The 10,532-nt window shown below is 41.3% G+C and overlaps 2 long non-coding RNA genes across 2 annotated transcripts; both read right to left on the bottom strand.

The window, feature by feature from the left end:
* Positions 1-1,182: 1,182 nt before the first annotated feature.
* Positions 1,183-2,111, bottom strand: LOC120290026. The gene is made up of 4 exons (XR_005547902.1): positions 2,082-2,111; positions 1,803-1,922; positions 1,438-1,524; positions 1,183-1,264 (listed from the first exon to the last, which is right to left on the bottom strand). It is a non-coding gene; the product is annotated as an uncharacterized LOC120290026 (long non-coding RNA).
* Positions 2,112-4,308: 2,197 nt separating this feature from the next.
* On the bottom strand, positions 4,309-5,395 carry LOC120290203. Its single transcript, XR_005548050.1, has 3 exons — positions 5,324-5,395; positions 5,094-5,201; positions 4,309-4,428 (listed from the first exon to the last, which is right to left on the bottom strand). It is a non-coding gene; the product is annotated as an uncharacterized LOC120290203 (long non-coding RNA).
* Positions 5,396-10,532: the final 5,137 nt, after the last annotated feature.

Raw genomic sequence — 10,532 nt, 5'->3', positions numbered from 1 at the left:
TAAGGAATGATAATGATGAGATTAATCGGTTGAAAAAGTTTCTGACAAGAGTTTGAGATAAAAGATTTCGGAAAGCTTCAAGACTTTCTTGGGATTGAAGTTGCAAATCTTTCAAAAGGTATCTTTCTATCCCAAAGGAAGTATGTCCTTGATCTTTTGACAGAAGTTGGGTTATTCGGATGTTGTCCTTCTGGATATACCCGTTGAGGTCAATACTTGTCTTCGAGAAAGGGATGGTGATCCGGTGGATTGACTGTTAGTGGGCAAGTTGATTTATTAATCTCATACCCGACTTGGATATTGCTTTTGTCATGAGCTTAGTGAGTCAACTTATGCGTAATCCATACTCTACCGATATGGATGCCATTCTCGATCCTTCGCATTTGAAGCCCGCTTCTTGGGAAAGTGGTTCTTTTGTCTCTTCATGATGGATTGAAAGTTGAAGCATATACAGATGTTGATTAGGCTAGATCTCTTTGATCGAAAGTCTATTTCCGGGTATTGTACTTTCTTAGGTGGGAATCTAGAGACTTGATGCAGTAAAAAGCATAATGTAATTGCTCGATCTGGTACTGAAGCATGGGGTTTTGTGCGAAAGCACAAGGAGCTTGTGAGTTGATATGGCTTAAAGGATTACTTCTAAAGATCTGTGTATGTGTTCATGTTCCTATGATTCTATATTGTGATAATAAGGCTGCTATTAGTATTTGCTCACAATCCAATGCGGCATGATCATATGAAATATGTGGAGATTGACAGCACTTTATCAAGGAGAAGTTAGAGAGTGGTTTAATTTCTATGCCCTTTGTTCAATCTAGTTATCAACACAAAAAGGACAAAGGGTTAAATCGCTTTCATCCTATTTTAGTCAAGTTGGGCATGTGTGATATTTATGCTCCAATTTGAGGGAGAGTGTTGAGAGTATTTTTGTCGATAGGGATATATTTATCCATTTACTTTATTATTTTATATATGGGGGCAATGAGGATGATATTGTACTTTTGGCCTTTGGCTTAATTATAAATAGATGACATGGGGCCAAATCGGCCTAACTGAGGATTCAGTTTAATTTTTGTCTTTCAACAGTGAATCTACCCAAAATCGGAATAAAGGAAAAGGAAAAGGAAAAGGAAAGAAGATGCTTCTAAAGTAGTCGTCTGCCCCTCTGCATCATGTCACGGAGATTTCAAGCAAGACCAGTACTCTCAGTAGGTTCCTCTGGTTCCAAAAGCCACTGATCAAGATGTTTAGATGCCCGATTGACCTACATAATGGAAACGGACATGCTCTTCAGCCTTTAGAAATTGGAGATTTAAATGAAATGATATTGAGTATTTCAGCTATAATCATTTGCATGAAATACAAATCAGCCACTGATCATAGATGTTTTCATGAAAATTTGAGCACTTCAGATGTTTACGCTCTTTCTAGCAGTACCTGTTCTTCCCAATTTGTTCGCCAAGTGAGGAAAGAAAGCACTAATGTCTGCGCTAGTATTCCACACAGCAATCCAACCCACAGGCCCTATCCAAAGAGAAAGAAAGAAATAAGTAGATGAATGTTCATATCGATCATCATCACCACGTATATGTCAAAGTTCATCTCTACAAAGATTTGATCAGAACCAATCTACTAGGTTTTAATTTGCCTCAACCACATACTGGTTGCGGGCATACATTAGAAATCGATAGGTCCATTAAAGAGCACTTTGACCATATTTTTGGTCACAGGATTTTCTAGAAAGAACTATACGTTGGAACTTTTGAATATGCATCTGTAAAATTGGCCATGTTCAAAGTCACCTTAATTCCCAGATCAGCCACATATCCAAGTAGTACTCCGATGGGTATGCCAATTATATAATAGCAGCAGACGTTTACAATCGCAACCACACCCTGTAAAACCAGCACCGATGGCAACACCTGAAACCAAAAATTCTGTAGGTTGGCACCTAGCGATGGAATAATATGCGTGTTCTTTAATATATAAAAGACAGTCAGAGATATCCCAAAATGGTCGATGCAATGTCTAACCGACTGTACAATATGCACTAGTATATGAGCAAGACAATTAGCAGCTACCTATCAGTACTGGCTGTATGCTGTTGAGCAAGAAGGGAGAACGCAAGGAAAAATGGAGAGACCGGACACAGCTTCTGCAACTTCTTTCATTACTTGTAAAAGCCGTGAAATCTTGTCTCCGAAAGCTAAAAAGAGTGCCCAGAACAATATTCCAATAGCTAAAGAATTGGAGACGATGACCTTGAAAGAGAAAATTGCTGCTTTGGCATTTCCTCTCCCTAGTTCATTGATACACGCACGCTGTACGCACAGCAAAGATGAGAAGAATTGATAAACCTACTATAATCATGATCGATAAACATTACTAGTGTCTGAGAGTGAGGGAGAGAGAGAGAGAGAGATTGCAAGCATTTAAAAAATACATCCATTGAGGTCAGAGAATCATACCATGCTCCCTGTAAGAAAGCTGAGGCTTATCATGAACTCCTGCTATTGATGCTGACGCTGCAGGATAAAAAATAATTAATGTCACGCGCGGCCTGGGAAAATGAGGTCACAAAACCTGAGGAGTTCCTTACCAGAGCGAGAATGCATATTGCCACGGTGGCATTTTTGCATATATCCTGCTAATAAGACGAGGATGGCACTGTACCACAGCTCCAAGCTATCAAAGAAGAAACATACAAATGAGCATGTCTTGCATTTTAAACTATATTTTGAAATGGATGCATGAGAATGTTCAAGCAGATTGAGCAACCCATAGAGAGTCTTATTTCCAGAAATGACTCAGAAAGTAGAATGCCAAAAGAGTTTGGAGCTCTGGATCAATCGGCATTCCAAAGGACACCATGGATTTAGCTGCATATTGTGCTATATCTGGCTTTCTTTGGATCTTTATTTGTTGATGTCCTCAATTTCCATTTATCTCCAATTTACTTAACATAAGCAAGTTTAGAAGATTTAGAATTACCAGAGCATCACGCCAGAAGAAATTGACAGCTTTATAACGGGAATGAGGTCAACAAAGGCAGCTTTGGTGAATCCTGTCCATGTCTGAGGACACCACCCTCCGAAAAAAAAAAACGTAGATGAATCCTCCAATTACTATAGACCAAATAGATATGTTCAATGCAATCATGGCACCAGGAACCCCAACTCGAGAGTACGCTAACCATGATCCAGGAAAGTAACAAATGAAGGACAAAAGAGCCACAACACAGCCATCCAATTATCAAGTTTTTCATTTGTGCTTGTAAATACATTTGATGGTCAGCGAGAAAACAGTGGAGTAGATGTAAGGGATGAACCAAAGAGAGATCTTCTCCGGCTGCAACTGCCACATCTTCGTCCTCACCAAGCAACTGGAAGAGCGGAGTTACAAATATAAACAAAGGAAGGAATATTGTTGCTGTCACAAAATCGATGATCCACGATCTTTGCAAATAAATACCATCATGTGGTATTGGCCAGCTCCAAAATGCTTGCCTCACATAATGTTTCAGTGGCACTTGACATTCCCAGCTTCGAAACAGCAAAAACGGATTTGTAAGTAAGTCTGTGCTAGAATGAGTTCAAGACAAAACCGATAAGACAAGTAAGATGATTCAGTTCATTTGGCAAAACCGTCTGAAATACTTTGGAAGGGGAAAAAGCCTATCCTTTGACTTGGTCCTTGGATCAATGTCGAAGTGTATTATATAGATAGAGGAATCTAAACTTGGATAAAATGTTTGCAGCATCTCATCTCATTAATGATTTGGACATGAAATTTCAGGCATGAGAACTCACTAGCACGCACACCTAACCACTGTGCAATTTTAAACCCTGTATACTAGCACAGCTAACTGATTTGTCCTCGATATAACAGAAGCTTTTGAGCCATATCCAGCCGTGGGAAGGCAATTTCAGCTGAAGTCTAAGACAGGAATGTTCTATCAATGCTTGTTGAGCATTGTCACGCTAAGAAACCAGACATCTAAATAGTAAATGATACTGTTTATTGGCCTCACTTCCCAGTGATAAACTGGTTACAAAATACTTATGCAAAGCTGAGTGTGTATTCAGATTTTTCTTCCTTAAAGTGATGGGGGTGCCATTTCCTGATGACTAATTCTGTTCAGGCTTCATTCATGGCCAAATGCTAAACTAGCACACGAATAAAGTGAGATGAGCTTACCATGAACTCCATTCACAAACAACAAGAGAACACTCTGTATCAATCCATACAGCAAGATCTAGTTCACAATGTGTCCAATGTATATCTGAGTCACCACTGGAATTCCATGGATACTCTAGCCAAGATAGACGGAAGAATGATTTTCCACACAAGCCTGGTCTCATTCCAAATTCTCCACTTCAGATTGCTTGTTTCCGAAAGTTTCTGCTCCATAACATTATCCATGATGCTCTAGGGAGAAAAAGGAATCGAAGATTAGAATTGAAATGAGTAAAACTCCCTGCACATAGACTCAGAAAACAAAGTAAACTACTAATGCCAGTCCTGGTTGCAACCTCTGACTTCCTATATGAAATAGTTAATGCTGAAAATGCTTGCTATAATCTCTCAAATGAGCAACAAGACTCACTGCCCTTTACCACACTTAACTACAGACTTTCTGTTTGAGAGAGAAGGCCCAATGAGGTGGCGATAGATTGATGAATCTGCTAACTCGTTACTTTGACCAGAATCAACCACAAAAAGATTAATGCTCTGCACTGATTGCTTGTGAAGTTTGCAGAGTGCAGCGAATATAAATAAACTAAGCTGACAGATTTGGCTTAGTGGCTAAAGAAAGAACTTGCCCCGTGAATGCGTTCAGCACAGATTTTATTCCCACCAACATTAAGTATAAACAATAGGATGCGTGTGCCAACCATCCAAGTCTCAAGAACCCAAGTTTTGCTAGCACCTAATCCATGAGGTTAGCCGCGTATTTCATGGGATTTTGTTGTCATTAAGAGAGAGTGAAATTGAACGTTAGGGCATTGAACGTTAGGCATCCTTGCTATAGAAACTAAATTAAAGAGAGCAAGGTACTCCGATTAATTGACTATGCAGTAGCACCTACTAACCTCCAGACCAGGAAAAGAAGTGGGATTGTTGAAGTTGTACACCAAAAATGAAGAGCCAAATAGTTTAGAAGGGCAAAATCATCGTCTGTGTAAGGAGCTGAAGCTTCTCTACACACTCATCAAAGGCAAGGAGTACACGAATCTTAAACTGAATCAGACGAAGTAAAACAACTCAAGGAACTACAAAGTCAAGAGCAAGAGGAGGCTAAGAAAAGCACACAGAAGCTTACTCAAAGACTTTGGCGTCAACGAATTAGTCCACAAGTTGTGGCCACTTAAGGGGAGCTGAAAAAGCCCAATAAATGATACGCTTGCTGCGCTTTTTCTTTTTGATTGAAGAAGACAATTCTGCTTGAAAGAGACTCTCCCATCAGTAACCGATGAATATGAGAGCAAGCAAGGAAGTGATAGGGTAAGCCAAGCCCCTTCCAGCTAGCAAAAATCGTCATAATAGTCAGCTCCTAGTCCTCTGGCTAGCCTGAAAATGGTCGCCAAAAGCGAGCAGTGTACCAATAAATACTTTCTTGTCTCATAAATTACTTGGTGAGAAACAACTCCATGTCATCGTTCTCTCTCCAATATTTCGTGGGAAAGGACTCATTCGTTCTTTTGTTTTTCAGTTCTAAGCTGATACGCACCGATTACATAATACTAAAAATATGAAGTTGAACTACAGGGTGATGCGATAAGTTGCTACTGAGTATGCAGTCCATTTATTTTACCTACTTAATCGAGCTTCATTTTCATCTATCAATTCATCTCCGCAAACACTTCCAGGTCATCGCGTCCTCATGCGTAGGACTAGCTTCGCCTACGGACGTGGCCAGCAATTGGCCTAGGAAGCATACAAGCACATCTTGACCAGACGTGCGAGCATGTAGAGAGCAGAAGCAAAAGTCCTAGGTCATTGTAGAAACGGCCAATGGTTTATGCATGCACTTTACTAGAAGGGTATTATTTTTTTGTTGGGCACTTTCCATTCTAAGACCGGAAAGATTGCAGAGCCGAGGTTGAAGTAGTTGGGGTTTGCGGCAACTTTGGGGGCCACGGAGGCTCGTCTTCCCTCTCGTGAAAGATCACGCTGCAACCACCGGTCAGACCAGACGCTCACAGCTGCGGAACAACTCGCAGCATCATCTACCGATGAAAGCCGCAGAAGCAGAATGCATGGGGCCGACCACCACGCTTTATGTCCCTTGGACGCATAATTATTCATCTTAAAGCAGCTGAATCTTGACTTGAATGCTGGTTTGTCTAGTCGACCCATTTTCGAGTAATTTTAATTTTGTCGTCTGATATGACGAATCCCAACTCATTAGGCGAACGGCACCACTCCCCAGGTGCAACTTCGTACGCGTCGCAAGATGCACGCAAAACGTGCACTTGCATCGCCCAATGCCTGGTCGTCTCCACGGGCGACACCTTCCCTGCGTCTGTTTTTTTCCGATGACGTTCGTCGGTACCTAACTTTTCACATCTCCAATAGCCTCAAATAGCCATGTGAACATCTTTGCGGAGACATTCGATCAAATTGGATATAGCCGTGGGAGTAATATGCTTGTTGTCGGTATATATTATTATTGAGATCAAAAGAAGTATTTATAGACTTAGGTTAAATCTTGTGCAACTACAAGGAACAATATGTTTGTTGTTGTGAAAATGTCTGCTAGCTTCTTCTTGGAATGCGTGTCCACCAACCCACATATCACCACAATTCACATTTTCCCCAAACGAAATGATAATCTACCTCAATATGTTTCGTTCGCTCTTAGCCAACAACATACAAACACATTGAAATTCACCGGCCTCTACACTAGATCAAGAAACAACATTTTTTTCTTATTTTTCCATAAGATTACTACCAAGGAAGATACAATATCCCGAAGTTGATAAGTGATCCACAAGGCAACCGACCCAACTGCATCCAAATATCCTGTCACCTCCAAAGACTCAGGATCATAATAACCAACTATATGAAGATGACCTTGATTATGGAACCACAAGCTCTTGACCTGGAGCTCCCTTCAAATAGCAAATAATCTCTAGGATGGCTTGCGAGTGAGTAGTATGGGGAGAGCTCATGAATTGACATCACTGCACTAACAACAAAGGAAATATTTGGACAAGTAATAGTGAGATAATTTTATTTGCCTACTAAGCGACGATACTTCTCTGGATCATGAAAAAGCTCTCCATGTTCATTATTAAGACTTACCCCAGGGTCCATTTATGTGTCACCAGGCCTAGCCTCATTCGAGTCTATCTACCTAAGAATGTCAAGAGTATACTTTTGCTAAGAGAGAGCGATACTAACTACTTCTATGCCAAGAAAATATCGAAGATGACCCAGTCTTTAGTGTTAAACTCCTTCTATAGAAATTGCTTGAACCATTGCATACCTTCAACATCACTTCTAGTAACAATAATATCATTAACATAGACAACGAGAATAACAAACCTCATAGAAGAAGACATACTAAACACGGAGTGATTCACACTGTGTTGATGCATGCCAAAAGTAATAACTGCATCACTAAAGTAGCCAAACGAAGCACAAGGAGATGGCTTAAATCCATAAAAAGCTTTTTGTAGGCACAAAGACGGATGCAAGGGAGGACACAAAGGTAAACATCTAAAGGGCTAAGTTATGGCAAGACACAAAATAAGAAAGAGGATATCAGGACCGAGCATGGTGAGCAATAGGAGAATCAACAAGAGCTTATGGAAGAGGATCAAAAGTCGAGGCTGGAGGAGATGGGGGGACATCCACTAGCGAAGAGGCACAACCTAAACAAGGCAAGGACCATGTGTATAAATCTGAAGATGAGTCGATTTAGTTGATATTAGAATGGGCAGTGTTTCAATAGAAGGAACAAGAGGCTCCAACTAAGAGGCAGCGAGAGGTATGGTCGGAGTCAATGGCAATAATTGAGAGGTATGGATACCTAGAGTGCCAAAACTTTGAAAATGTATACTTAAGTGCAAAATCAAGTAAAATGGATCACCTAAATGCTACTCTCCGGCCAAGATCCGGCTAAATTATTGACGTGGCAATTTTCCGGCAAGATAAATACAAAATTGTATCGTTTTGCACGTTAACGTGGCAATAAAATGCAAAAATGACGTCGTTTTATCTCTGATGTGTAAATAATTAATATAAAAATTAATTAAATTAAAATTTAAACTAAATTTATTTAAAATATTCTTAAAAAATTAAAAATTAAAAACTTAAAATTTATTTAAAGGGGGGTGTGAACGGAGGCGGCTAAGGGCTAAGCTCGTCACCGCCCCGTCACCGCTGGGAATGGTCAATGACGAAGGGGGAGGGTCCCGGGTCACCGCCCCTCGGCCGACCGGCGGCGAGGGCCGTGAGCCCTCGCCTGATCTAGGCGAGGGCTCGTGGGCCCGATCACCTCCCCCGCCGTCTGAGAAGGGCCGACGACGGTGGGGGGAGCATCGGCTAAGGTTGTCGGCCCTTCCAAAGGACGGCGGGAGGTGGCGAGGGCCCGCAAGCCCTCGCCCAAATCCGGTGAGGGCTGCCGACAACCCCGACCAACCCCCCTCCATCGCCGACCCTTCCCGGCGACGGCGGGAAGGTGGCGTGGCGAGGGCTCCCCCTCAATCACCTCCCTTCGCCCCCTCCCCCTCCCCCTTTTTTTAATTTTAAGTTTTTTTAAGAATATTTTTAAAAATTTTAGTTTTAAATTTAATTTAATTAATTTTATATTAATTATTTACACATCAAAGATAAAACAACGTCATTTTTTCGCCACGTTAGCATGCAAAACGACACCATTTTGCACTCACATCGCTGGAAAATTGCCACGTCAAAGAATTTGGCCGGAGTTTACGAAGTGGCACTTAAGTGATCAATTTTACTTTGATTTTAGCACTTAAGTGTACATTTTCAAAGTTTTGACACTTTGTCATTGGCAAAAGAACGCTTCAAGTGCCATAACTTTGCCCAAAGGACACTTAAGTGCCATAACTTACGAAAGGTACACTTAAGTGCCACATTTTAAGAAAAGTGGGACACTGAGTGCCATCTCCGGCGAAGGCTGGCCGGAAATCATACGTGGCATTAAAATATTAATATCTCTCGCCGATGTGTCTCGCCGGAGAGCCGAGTCAGCTCAAATTAACCCCAAACGACGTCGTTCGGGTGTTCGCCCAAAATAGACCCCTTAAATCAGCCGAAAACGCCGCCGTCTTCCCCATTTGCCCTTAAATCTAAAACCCTAAATCGGGTAAAATGCTATTGAAGCTACTGAGCCCTAATCCCGCATCCTAATTCTGATTTGCCCCAAATTCTACCACCGAATATTGGAAATGGAGAGCAAGACTTTCAGCAGCGGCTCAAATTTCTCTCGTCGAAGCGAAGGAGAAGGCGAGCATTTATGTTTCGTGGGTTTCCAAGTCCAAGAAGAACATCGTGGACTCGAACGAATCCCGGAGAAGATTCTATGGATGTGCCCGATGGCGAGAAGGCTCAAGTGCAAATACTTCAAATGGGTCGATGCGAAATTCTCTCACCGAGCCACGAGGTGATATTGGACCTACTTGATGGATGTCATCAACCTCCATCTACGCTTGTGGACGACTTGGACGATGTTGACTCAATGCAAGCTCAAGCTCAAGCATCTTCGTTAACCATTTGAAGAACGAAGTTGCAAAATGAAAATTGAACGGAAGTGTTACCAAGCGTTTATTGTGTTATTGTTTCTTTGGCTATCCTACTTTATGATGAAATGTAATGGACTCGGAAGATGAACAAGTTTCTCCAACTCCGCCATAGTTGTAAATGTGTGGGGAAATGTACTTGTTTTGAATGAATGAATGAATGATTTCGAGAGTTTTTGCTTATTCTCAAATATAAATCAATGATGATGGAATGTATATTATGTTGATGTGTTGTGGTGACTATTTTACTTGAATTGAATGTAAACCAGCAGAATGTGTAAACCAAGCTTCTCTATTTTGCTGCAAACTAATTATATACATAGAATAAACACGAGTGATTATTCGAGTACTATAAGTTGTATCTAGTGATCACTTAAGTGCCGCCGTGATAGACAAAGAGTCATTTAAGTGTCAAGTTATTATTAAAAGGATCACTTAAGTGCCACTTGTTATTAAAAGTGAACACTTAAGTGCTAGGTTTTTTAGAATGTGACAGTTAAGTGGCATTTTTTTTTGTACACATCGGCTACTACCAGCCACCACCACCGCCCACCACTGGCCACCATCTCCAGCCATCATCACCACCAGGCATCCCAAGCATCCACTTGAGCCACCACCAGCCACCACTATGCTAATGGTATGTTGCTGCATAAGTTGTTCTTACACTAGCTTGCATCAGCACTACCTGGTGCAAGCTGTGCATATTGCACATACATCTTGCACCAGGTGCAGCAAAAACCTCCAACCCAACCCACTACC

Source organism: Eucalyptus grandis, chromosome 2, assembly GCF_016545825.1.
Source record: "Eucalyptus grandis isolate ANBG69807.140 chromosome 2, ASM1654582v1, whole genome shotgun sequence".
NCBI lineage: Eukaryota > Viridiplantae > Streptophyta > Magnoliopsida > Myrtales > Myrtaceae > Eucalyptus > Eucalyptus grandis.
Note: the sequence above shows the minus strand (reverse complement) of the source record. Positions and strands in the feature narration are given on the sequence as shown.